The sequence below is a fragment of the Geotrypetes seraphini genome, chromosome 1 (genome assembly GCF_902459505.1).
Source record: "Geotrypetes seraphini chromosome 1, aGeoSer1.1, whole genome shotgun sequence".
NCBI classification, from domain to species: domain Eukaryota; kingdom Metazoa; phylum Chordata; class Amphibia; order Gymnophiona; family Dermophiidae; genus Geotrypetes; species Geotrypetes seraphini.
Genome location: NC_047084.1, coordinates 528,557,355 through 528,570,211, shown reverse-complemented (window position 1 = coordinate 528,570,211; position 12,857 = coordinate 528,557,355). Strand labels below are relative to the sequence as shown.

Below are 12,857 nucleotides of genomic sequence, written 5' to 3'. Positions count from 1 at the left end.
GGTCACCAAGGGCAGGAGGGCCTGGGATCCCTCCTGCCCATTTTTTTAAGGGTGGTAGGGGGGTCACGGGCTCATGACTCGGCAGGAGGGGTTGGGTTCCCTCCTGCCGGGTGGGGGGAGGTTGCAGGGCTCATGCCTCGGCAGGAGGGTTGGGCTCCCTCTTGCCGGTATTGTGCAGGGTGGGGGGGACGCGGGGCTCGCATCTGGCAGGAAGGGTTGGGCTGGTATTGTTTCGGTGTTCGGGGCTGGATCACAATCACGGCAGGGGAGATTGGGAATCTCTCCTGTCGCGAGTTGCGGCAGTTCAGGTGGACGATTGCGATCGTGGCAGGGGAGATAAGGCTTCTGTCCGCGATCAGCTCAGTGGCCCCTTTTCTAAGTCTAGGTCTGTCTACCTCCCGACCTTTCCCCTCTTCTAAAAACGCCTCTTTTCACTCTAGGCGTTTAGAGGCAGGGGAAAGGAGATATGTCTAAAACCAGCTTTGATTATCGGTACTTGGACAATCTGGCTTTTTCATCATCCAAGTACCAATTTAGGCCACTTGTTGGACTTTTTTTTTTATTATTATGAGCCCCTTAGTCTAGCAATTTTCTACTTTTTTTGTTTCATATTTTTCTAATGGAAAAAAAAAGTGGAAAAATCACTGGACTAGGTATATAGCCCTTGATGGAGACTGCCCCAACTTTGTTGGTTGGGCTGAGAAACTTTTCAGCGGCCCCCTCGTACACTCATTCTCCTCATATCCCATCTCATACTTTACACAGTTCCTAATGAAGGTATGGACTCCTCTCCCATAAAATAATAATAACAAAATTAAAAGTACATATTTTGATACAGGAGGCACATCAGGGCCCTTTTACTACAGTTGCTAACCCTTAACAGACAGCATACGAGACCAAGCTACCACATATACATGTACAGCATAGTGCAGTGATTTCCCTATCACACTAAACTGTGTAGTTTATACAATTAACAACATGCAGTACTTTGAACATGCAGTAAAACTAACAGTAAAATCAGCTCATGAGAATCCTACTCTTAAGCCTGCTAGATGCTGGAAACATTGTTGGATTTGCAGGAAAGAAGGAACTCCACTAGGCTGCAGGGAAGAGAGAGCCTTCCATGAATCCACTCTGATAAAGGAGGGACTCAGACTAGAAGGATGAAGAGATAGAGAAGAAGGAAAAGAGGCTGGAGAAAGAGACATGGAGGAGCATAAGATGCCCATTTGGGTCAGATCCACTGAGACCAACATCTTGTTTCTGAATTTAGCCAATCTAGGCTAATTCTGTTAGGACTTTGTAGGAATCAAGTCTTGTTCATCCTGACTGTATTGTAGGCTGTTCCTATGTCTACTGTGTTATACTGAGTCGCATTGCTGTAGCATATGTCTGAGTATGAGATATATGAGTATTGCATATGACTTAGCCTTTTTGATGATTCCCAGCTGCTTTCACTAATGTGGCTAATTAGCTGTTAATATGGAAGTGACTTGACTATTTATGTTCAGTCTGTTCATCGTGGCTTCTTTTTACAAAGAAATAAATTAGGCATCTTCCAATAATCCAAAATACTGCTGTAAAAATTATTTTCAATGCAAAGAAATTTGATCACGTCACTCCTCTTCTGGTCAAAGCACACTGGCTTCCTATCGAACATCGTATCACTTAGAAAAATTTGCTGTTGACATTCAAAACCAGAAAAGCAGGGCAGCCCGAATTTATCAACAGACTTCTAATACCCCACTCCCCTCAGCGTACTCATCAATCATCTGACCAAAATCTGCTTGCAATCCCTTCATTAAGACACATTAATACCATGAGAAATAACATTTTTTTCCTTCACAGCCCCCTCGCTCTGGAACTCTGTTCTGAATTTTTTTAAGAGAGATCACAACATTGGATAATTTTAAGTCTAGCCTAAAAGCATTTCTTTTTAAAGATGCCTTCGCTGTATGACTGTCCTTTGGTAGTCCAGCCCTTCTGGCTTGCCCAGTCAACGTGGCAGTACCTTCTGTTCCCCGTCCTTTTGTTTTTCTCTTTTTTCATTCTTTCCTTTCCAAACAATTGTAGTTCTAGCCCTTCCTCCTGTGCTAGTCTGTTTAGGTCAGTTTTATTAGTCTTGTTTGCCTGTTTTTGATGTTTTGTTGGTTCAGTTGTTCTCCTGTCTTTGCTTAATTTTTATATAAAGCCGCCTTGAATTCTGATAAGGCGGGATAACAAAATTTTAAGAAACTTGGAAACTTGGTTCCTTGTTCTAGTCAAGATATTCAATCTTAGTCTTATTTCTGGGTCATAGCCCTGTATATTCAACCCTGACCTCCGCAGGCTGAATTTCAGCCAGTATCCTATCTTTGATTGCTTAGCGATGTGACTGCTGGCACTGAATATCATCTGGTATTTGTATAACTTCTGGTCAGCAGTATGATAGTTCTTGTGCTCTCCCCTTGCTCCCTCTAAAGATGAGCAGATCTCTAAGATCCCTGCAGAAGCTTTGGTCTCTTCCATAATGTGACCATACTTCCCGTTTTGAATGGGACCATCCCGTTTTTAGGTAGCCCATCCCATTGTCCCCAAGCACAGCTTCAGGACGCCAAAATGTCCTATTTTCAGAAAGAGAGCAACTAGATTCTAGTTACTCTCTTTCTGAAAACGGGACATTTCGGCGTCCTGGAGCTGCACTTGGGAACAACAGGCAGAGGGGCCCAAAAGGAGCCCAGGATTTCTCCCTGCTAGTGCGAGCGGCTGGCTGTGAGAGCCGAGAGAGAATGCAAGAGCAGCACTGAGCATCCCAGGAACCTCAGCTCATGCGCTCTCCTCAGTCCCCCCACTGACAGGACCGCCCCACCCCCTCCCTATGGCCCTGGCCTAGTGTTAGTCCTGGGGGCTTAGGCCGCAATGTGAGGAGGAGGACCCACCCCATCTGCGCATTGGATGTGAGCCGCCCTCACCATGCTCAAATGCATCCCCCTCTGGCGCTGCAACTGGCATGTGGAGTTGATGGACAAGCAGCACTGCTCTTGCTACAGCTGCACCCTGGAGGAGCTGCTGCTCAACACCAACCGGCTGCGGTAGCTGCCCAAGTAAGGTTGGGGGCGGGAGGGAGGTCCCGTTGCAAATAGGAAAGATGGCCCTGAATGCCAGTGGTAGCCCTGCTCTGGGCTTAACATTCTTCAAAGATGCAACAGGGGAGAGATTTGTGGTTTGAAGGAAAGAAAGAAAGGGGGGGCAGGGAGAGAGAAAGAAAGAAAGGGGGGCAGGGAGAGAGAAAGAAAGAAAGGGGGCAGGGAGAGAGAAAGAAAGAAAGAACGGGTGCACGGAAGGAAGTGCAACCAGAGACTCACCAGACAACAAAGGTAGGAAAAATGATTTTATTTTCAATTTAGTGATCAAAATGTGTCAGTTTTGAGAATTTATATCTGCTGTCTATATTTTGCATTATAATTTTCTTTTTTTCTATAGTTGTTACTGATTGCATATTTTAAAGTAATCTGTCTTGACCTCTTTGAAACTGCCCCCAGATATAAATGATAATTAACATTTTCTTTGTATATAGTGTGCTTTATTTAAAAAAAAAAATTTTTATGGTTACCATTATGAATTAATAAGATATTGTGTGTACATGAAAAATGAATGGAAGAAATTGGCGGCGGGGCTGGGGTGGAATTGGGGGCGGGACTGAAAATTAGTAGATGTCCTGTTGTGAGGAAAACCAGGAACCCCCCACAGTAGAAGCTCCCCCTTCTTGACCCCCCCCCCATAGCAGACCCTCACTTGGATCCCCCTAATGTCTAGAGTAGATGTTACCAATTATTCCCAAGATGTTTTATTGAAAATTGACCTGAAGATTTGTAAGGGGCACACAGATTAATATTAAGAGAGTATATTAAAAATATATATACTGTATATATGGGAGAACTGTCAAATAAGCAGTCTCGTAAGTGATACCATTTGGTGAAGGCTTCTTTTACATAAGAACATAAGAATAGCTTTACTGAGTCAGACCAATGGTCCATCAAGCCCAGTAGCCCATTCTCACGGTGGCCAATTCAGGTCACTAGTACCTTGCTAAAACCCAAAGTGTAGCAATATTCCATGCTACCAATACATGGCAAGCAGTGGCTTCCCCATGTCTTTCTCAATAACAGATAATAATAATAATTTTATTCTTATATACCGCTATACCAAAAAAGTTCTAGGCGGTTCACAACAAGGTGAGCTAATACATGGGATACAACAGGACTTTTTCTCCAGGAAGTTGTCCAAACCTTTCTTAAAAACAGCTATGCTATCCACTCTTACCACATCCTCTGGCAACGTGTTCCAGAGCTTAACTATTCTCTTAGTAAAATAAAATTTCCTCCTATTGGTTTTAAGAGTATTTCCCTATAACTTCATCAAGTGTCCCCTAGTTTTTGTAATTTTTGATGGATTGAAAAATCGATCCACTTGTGCCCGTTCTATTCCACTCAAGATTTTGTAGACTTCAATCATATCTCCCCTCAGCCATCTCTTTTCCAAGCTGAAGAGCCCTAACCATTTTAGTCTTTCCTCATACGAGAGGAGTTCCATTCCCTTTATCATCTTGGTCGCTCTTCTTTGAACTTTTTCTAGCGCAACTATGAGCTCTTTTTACAAAGGCGCGCTAGGGCCTTAACGCACAGAATAGCGCATGCTAAATTGCCGCGCCTGCTAGCCGTTAACGCCTCCTTTTGAGCAGGTACTAGATTTTCATCTTGCGCTCACTAATCCGGTGCATGTGTTATAAATACTAGCGCACTTTTGTAAAAGGAGCCCTGTATCGATCGAGCTTGGATCCAAGATGGCCGACGGTCCCGGACGCTGAATAGCACGCCGGAGAAGACTGCTTGAAATTTTCTTTCGGAGCGATTACTTACTTGGGATGCCGAAGAGGAGAGGCCGCAGCGCCGCTGGAGCCTCACGGCATTCAGCGGTCCCCTTGTTCGGCAATATTGAAGAACTCCTGCGTCGGATGCAGGATATCCCGGCAGCGTCGGCATCCCCCCCGCTGGAGACACCTCAGAGGGGCGGAAATGAGGTGATCTCCTTGGGGCTAGAGACTACGCTGAGCCCCGACGCTAGGGCACCTCCCCCACCTCCTCAGGTTACCAGCTCCCCACGAGTGGAGGAGCTGCCGGAAGAAGGCAAGCACCTATCCTCGGAGGCTAGGAAGAACAGAGAGGGGAGCATGGAGATGGACTCCCTGAGTTTTCAGGTGAGTCCAAGAAGCACCGAGGATTTGGAAACATCAGGGATAATTTCAGCCCAGCAGAAGGATTGCCAGAAACAGCTGTTAACCGGTGAGACTATTCAAACTTTTAATCTCTCACATGTTATTGAAAAACCCAGAGAAGTAACACTGGACTCAATCTGGGATTTAGTTGCTGACCTAGCCAAGTCTGTTAAGCCCCAGCTTTTACAGCTGGAAAATAAAATTACTCTTCAAGAAATTGAGATAAAAAATATAAAAGTTGAAATTGATGAATCAAAGAATTCTATTGTGAATATACAACAGGAGTTAAAAGCATCAAAACAACTCAGTGAAGCAATAGTAAAAGATAATACAAATTTGCGTAGAAAATTGGAAACTTTGGAGAACTTTTCTCGTAATAATAATCTCCGACTGATTAATTTTCCTAGGATAGCCTCAGTGACACCTAGGGATATGTTGAAACGTTATATGTTGGAGATTTTGGGTATTCCAGAGGATACATTACCACCACTTACTCAAGTGGTGGTAATGTACCTACCAATGAAAGCTATTAAATCACCATCTAAACAACAGGAGGATAATCAACCACTTAATGTTTCAGAAATCTTGGAACTTTCGGATAGAGAGCTTGCATCTCCGGCAACATTGCTTCTTACTGTGGCTCTTGCACCAGATAAAAACTGGTTGCTTAGATTGTTCTTTAGAAATAAAATGAAAGAATTTCTTGGACATAAAATATTAATGTTTCCAGATTTGGCACGGGACACTCAGAGAAGAAGGCGAGAGTTTCTGTTGATGAAGCCAGGTGTTACATCTCTTGGAGGGACTTTTTTTCTACGACACCCTTGTAAATGTGTAATACAATACCATATGAAGAAATATGTATTCTTTGAGCCATTCCAGTTGACAGCCTTTCTGGCAGGAACTCAACTGGATGAAGGGAAATCAAAGTGAAGTGCAATTGAATAAATGATATCCTTCCTCAGCCAAGGGATCTTGTTTTCCTAATATTTGAATTGATATTTGTTAGCATTTGTTAATATGTCCGCCTTATCCTTCTTGGATCTAATTTAGAGGACTTGAGCTGAATTTAAGCTAAACATTTATTTTATTTTATTTGATTACTATGTATTTTGCCTTTGTGTATTATTTTCCTGCTTTTCTTCAACTTTCTGTACAAGTGGATACTTGATTTATAAAATGTAAAATTTGATAAATAAAAAAATAAAAAAAAAGGAGCCCTGTATCTTTCTTGAGATACAGAGACCAGAATTGAACGCAATACTCCAAATGAGGTCGCACCATGGAGCAATACCGGGGATATCATGGTATTCTTAGTCTTATTAACCATCCCTTTTTAAATAATTCCCAGCATCCTGTTTGCTTTTTTGGCCGCCGCCACCCCTTGGGCGGAAGGTTTTATCATATTGTCTACAATGATACCCATTTAATTTAATTACCTTATTAAAAATTTGGAATGCATCTACATTTCCAGTTATAGTAAAAACAATTATATGCAAAGAATATGCAAATGAACAAGGTTTTAATTTCCCAAGCACTGAAAGTGACTCTGCAAGGGTTTTTTCTTTCAAGTCCTGTGGGAGTAATTTTCTGTTGCTCTTAGTAGCATGAAAGGGCCTGCGGTGCGGTCCCATCTTTGCAGGGGCTTTTTACTGTAAATAGGGGTACAACTCAACTGCTCTGCTGACTGCAATGATGCTTACCATTGTAATGCTCTTGATGAATTGCTGTCACTTGGAGCCAGATAAATTAAAGGTGGCCATTAACCTTTGGTAGAAATTCATTGCTTTCTGCTCTGTCATGATTGATGTCTCAGACATGACACTAATTTATTTCATCTAGCTCTTCATTTTTATTTTTGTATTTTGAGGCTGTTGACGGTAGGTGCCAGATCAGAGTGCTGACATCAGCAATATTCAAACAAAACCTTCTTTTCTTGGCAGACTCCCTCACCCTTTACATTCAATAAGATTTTCCTTATCTTTTCTATTGTTAAAGTCAATACCCAATAACATTTGCCTGTTTCAGATGTTTTAGGGGTGTTGTGTGTGTGGGGGGGGGGGGGGGGGGCGGAGGACACTGGGGGATTAAGAGGGCGAAATGCACCACACAAATAGCTTTCTCTAACTATGACATTCCCAGCAGGAGGTGTAAATCCCAATTTGGCAGACATAAATGGGTATTTCCCCTCTGGAAAACGGGGCTGCATATGTATTTTTAAAATCCTTCCCTAGTCTTCTTCAAAACACACCCAGATCATGCCTCCTTGACATCTGCACACATTCACATTTTGGATACGTATACCCCAGCTTTACACATATAAATGCTGTTTAATACACCATCCAAAACATGGCTAGGGCTTCTAGAATGACCACCAGTATGAATAGCTCTGGTATTAGGGATCTCACCATGTAGAAATCACCTAGTAATGACATGTCTAGAAGCCAAGAATTTCCAACAGTAAGCCAAGCTTCTTTTGCTGAGCAGTACGATAACTAAAGAATCCAGTTATTGCTTTCAATTGCAGGGTTACCTGAAGGGAGGTTACTCGACTCATTCGGGGGTTATTCAACTCCTCCTTCCTTTTCTTAGGTTAAAGAAGGTCTAATAGGCTTTAAAATTTAATATTCCACATTTAAACAGAAGATGCACCATTTAACTTTTAAGGCTGATTTACAGACCTTCTAAGTCATTCATAATTGGGAAGATGCAGAGATTGCCATATGTGACTCTAAGAAGGCTCATTACCTTTAACAGATGGCAATTCTTAATAAGTATATAGTATGCAGCGTTCAAGGTCAATGGTTTGTCCCATTTCTGTTCTTTGCTCATACAAATCACCAGTTACTGTGGGCTGAGCAAAGCACACTTTGCTCACATTCTTTTCAGATAAAATAAAAAAAAGGTGGGAGGTTGAGGCCATTCCTTCTTTGTTTCACGTAGGATAATGATGTAAAAAGAACAAGATCAGATTAAGAAATGATTGATTGTAAACCATGAAGGACTGCAGTTGAAGGATCTATTCTAGTTGAACAAATAAACAAAAAGGAAGGTTAGGAGAACTGGGTTATTATTTCATTTGTAACAGGTTACTTAGGCCCTCTTTTACAAAGGTGCACTAAGAGTTTTAGCGCGCATTTAGCGCACGCTAAATCAATGGATGCGTCCATAGGATAACATGCACGCATTGGCGTTTAGCGTGTGATTAGCGCACGCCAATATTTAACGCGCGCTAAAAAACATAGCACACCTTAGTAAAAGAGGGGGTTGATGTACTATATTTTCCCGTCTCCTCAATTTCGTTTTTCTATTGTTATGTTTTTGAATTTGTAGTGCATGTTTTTCTTTATCATTTCACGTACTCCCTCTTGTAACCCATCTTGATATCTTTGGATCATTTGACAGTATAACAAACAGATAATAAAAAACAACAAAGGATCAAAATACAATATGGGGCAATTTTATAGCTGGATGCTTCCAATTTAGTATCCAGGACTTCACAGTAGGTTCCTATTCTACATAGTAACATAGTAGATGACGGCAGATAAAGACCCGAATGGTCCATCCAGTCTGCCCAACCTGATTCAATTTAAATTTTTAAATTTTTTCTTCTTAGCTATTTCTGGGCAAAACTGTACCTAGATCCCCAGGTTCCATTATAGAATACAAGAATGCTAGCATTACCTCGTATTGACATGTCTGACATCTAGGTGCTTACGCTTTCACTGCCAAAGAACTGGTATAAGGGAGAGAGAAAGTGTGCATGTGTGTATATATTCATGTATATGTGTATATCTATATCTATATCTATCTATCTATCTATCTATAGAGAGAGAATGAATATGTTTGTGTGTGTGTGTGAGAGAGAGAGAGAGAGAGAGAATGTGTGTGTGTGTGTGTGTTGAGGGGGGCAGGTTAAATGCATAAACCTATCCCAGGCTATGTCTGCAATACTCTGCTCCTGTGTGTGCTCCTCCACCCCACAATGCAAACACACAGTATGTACTCTAAGTGGCTATTTGCAGAATAACACTTAGGCAGAATATGGTATATATGCATGTGCACATATAAGCCTATAAATGTCATTATTCTAAATATTCAAATAAACCAAAATTTCAAAACTGATAACTAAACAAAAAAACAGCTAGATACACCTAGCAAACTTTGTTATGAGAGGAAAAGACCTCAAGTGCTCAAGACATAAGGTGTAGAAATACTTCTTGTCTTATGCCTATAATCAGGAGGTCATAAAATTCTCCAAAGTCTGTATTGAAATAGCCATCCAGCCGATAGGAGATAATTGTAGCAAATAACAAAATAACTGCCCAATATCAAATGTGTATTCTTACTTAGCTGCAGTTCATCCATTAGAGAGCCCAACCATCCAAAAATCTTTTCAGAACCACAATAGGTGTTGAAAGGCTCAATGGTATTGGTTAAGTAGTGGAAACCTTGTAGACCATGATACACCCTTAAAAAAACAGCTCAACTGTTCCATTCCATTAGATTATTCACTTTCACCTTTTGTCACATTAGATAACTCTCTCAAAAAAGTCTGAAATTTGGCAACCTAAAATGTATTGCTAAAAAAATAAAGGTTATGCATTTGGGCTGCAAAACCCCAAGGGAACAGTGCAGTTTAAGGGGTGAAGAACTTACGTGCATGACAGAAGAGTAGGACTTGGGTGTGATTGTATGTGATCATCTTAAGGTGGCCAAGCAGGTTGAAAAGGTGACAGTGAAAGCTAGGGTGCATAGGGAGAAGTCTGGCCAGTAGGAAAAATGAGGTACTGATGCTCCTGTATAAAGACTCTGGTGAGACCTCATTTAGAATATTGTGTGTAATTCTGGAGATCACACCTTCTAAAAGATATAAAAAGGATGGAGTCGGTCTAGAGCAGGGGTGCCCAACCTTTTGGCTTCCCTGGGCCGCATTGGCCTAAAAAAATTTTCTGGGGCCTCACAAATGTGCAACCGCTTCAGCAAGACAGAGGAGGGAGCCGGCAAGACGGTAAACACCCAGGGGCAGCAGAGGAAAACACTGCATCGCCCTCAACCGGGGCCGAACAAAATACTTCACCGGGGCCACAGGTTGGACATGTTGCATGGTGCATGTTTTTCATCATAAAGTAACAATCTTCTTATCCGTGATTACTCAAACAGCAGTCACACACTCTCAGTCACAAAGTCAGCAATAATATATGGTGCAGTTTTATAATAATTTTTATCAGAGGTCCTTGGGGGATATCAGATTGCCTTACAAACAACATAGTTTGAAAGGGTTATTTCCTCATATTACCCCTTCTCTTGTTCTTTTACTTTTTTCTATTAATTATTCATGATTCTATGATAGAGTATACTTAGCTTTCAGTCTTGCTATATATCCCCTCAACGCCAACGCGTTTTGGTCTCTTTTTCAAGGCGAAATGGGGAAACTGAAAACCAAGAATAAAAACAGTTGATGTAACCTAATTATACATAAACCTATAAAGTCTTTTATTTAAAAGATTACAGAATTTTGATGGGATTAACACTACCCCACCACTTCTAGAACAAAAATTCCTTACCTACTACATAGGGCACACCTAATACAGCCGACGGTTCTTAGTACAAAGGAAACCACAGCCTCCTGACTCAGGACTTAAGTACTCATTGAGAATGACATCACTTCCGGGTTCCTAACTCATTCAAACAACCCATAAAAGATTTAAAGGGGCCTCTAATAATAACATTTTTCATAGAATACTATGAATCAACTTGCGCTAACCAGTCAGAAGATTCATTAAGGCCTCGAGGTGACATGGAATCTAATTTAAATATCCATTTAAGCTCACACAGGTTTAACCTACGTTCTAATACACTGATGCCCGCTCCCCCCCCGCGGATGCCCCCCACTACGTGCCGATGCCCAGCCGAACACAAGGCAAGAGGGATGCCATCTCCCTCCTGCCATTGCAAATGCCACCTGGCCGTGCCCAGCCCAGCCCACCTCCCTCCCTGTAGTAGGCCTGGCCTGACCGGGACCACTCCCTCCCCGTACCTTTAGAAATGGTGGGAGCAGGAGGGGTGCTCAGTCCCTCCTGCTCCTCAGACCTCCTGAGTCCCGCGGTCTTCGGGAGCAGGAGGAAGGGCAAAAGTCCTCCTGCTCCTGCTGCTCTGCCGCGATACAGGCCTTAGGCCATGCCCCAATGCATCATCTGATACACGGGGAGGGGCTTAAAATATTAACACTTTCCCATAAAGTGATTGGCTGAGGCACCTCGGGTTCCTCCCTTGGGAAAGGCCTGAGGCGCCTCAGCCAATCAGGGACTTCCTTAGGGAGGAGTCTAATGAAGTCCCTGAGTTTTGTTGCAGTCGTTTAGCTCAGTAAGGAAAATGTCGAGAGTCAACTAGCCTCATCTGTCGTTTTCCTCTTTACGTTTGTATTCTTAAATCTCAGTTAAATTTCAGCTCCGTCTCTACTCATAGTGGACTAACTACAACTTGCTGTTTTAAAAAAATTTCCGTATTTCTTGTTGTGAAATTGTTATATTTCATTGTTGAATGTTTGCCAGCAATATGTTTTTTCTTTTTTTTTGACTTGCAAGATTGTCAAAAAGTTAAATTTACAAATAAAGAATTAAAAAAAAAAAAAAAAAGATACACTGCCCAGACCAATGCCTTGGAGACCTGGGTTCAGAGACATTCTTAGGAGGTACCATATCACAGTGGTTTGGTAGATTCAGAAGACTGCTGGATCACTCCGCATGGTTCAGAAGCAACAGCAGGAGATTTAGGACAGCAGCAGTGATGCAGTCAGGTATAGGGTTACCATATAGCTCCAGAAAAAGGAGGATGGATTGAGACATAGGGGTTTTACTTTCATTGCTTTCAATGGAAGTAAATCCCAGATATCTCAGTCCTCCTTACTTCCATTGCTTTCCCTTGGTTATTCGCTGCTCATCCGATAACTAATAAAGTTTCTTATATTATAATGCAACACTTTCATATCTTTTTAGATGCAAAATTAATTTAACTGAATCTAAGTGAATTAAAGTAAATTTAATTTAACATATTTATTAAACAATATATTTTCCAATAACAATATATTATTATGTTTACTCAAAAATCATAGTCAATACATACTTGCATTCAAACTTTATCAATCATAGTACACACAGCATGAAAATAATGTATCAAAATGGTTCCTCCTCTTAAATATTCAGAAAAACTTCTCATCTCCCATATACATACTCAAAATACCTTTCAGTTCCAAGGAGAGTGTATCTCAAACCACCTCCTCAATGATAACTTTCAAAATCTGTATGACAAAAGAGTCTTATTCTCTGTTCCAAGAAGTTATACCATCACACATGAAATTCAGAATTCACTGTCCAATACGATTCAAGGAACAAATCTTGCAGCAGTGTGTAGATGATAATCCATAATTCCATTTGCTTTCAATGGAAGTAAAACCCGGATGTCTCAATCTGTCTTCTTTTTTTCTGGAGCCATATGGTAGCCCTAGTCAGGTAGGCAATGGGGGCTGAAGCCACCACAATTGTTTCCTGGGAATTTGCTAGTGTTTTGTGCATTTCCTTTTTTTTTTTTTTTTGCTAGAGTC

At 41.5% G+C, this 12,857-nt stretch overlaps 1 protein-coding gene across 2 annotated transcripts in view; it reads left to right on the top strand.

The window, feature by feature from the left end:
• Positions 1-12,857, top strand: part of PRR16 (proline rich 16) — a 529,700-nt gene that overhangs the window by 196,142 nt on the left and 320,701 nt on the right. The gene's annotated exons all lie outside the window — the stretch shown is intronic.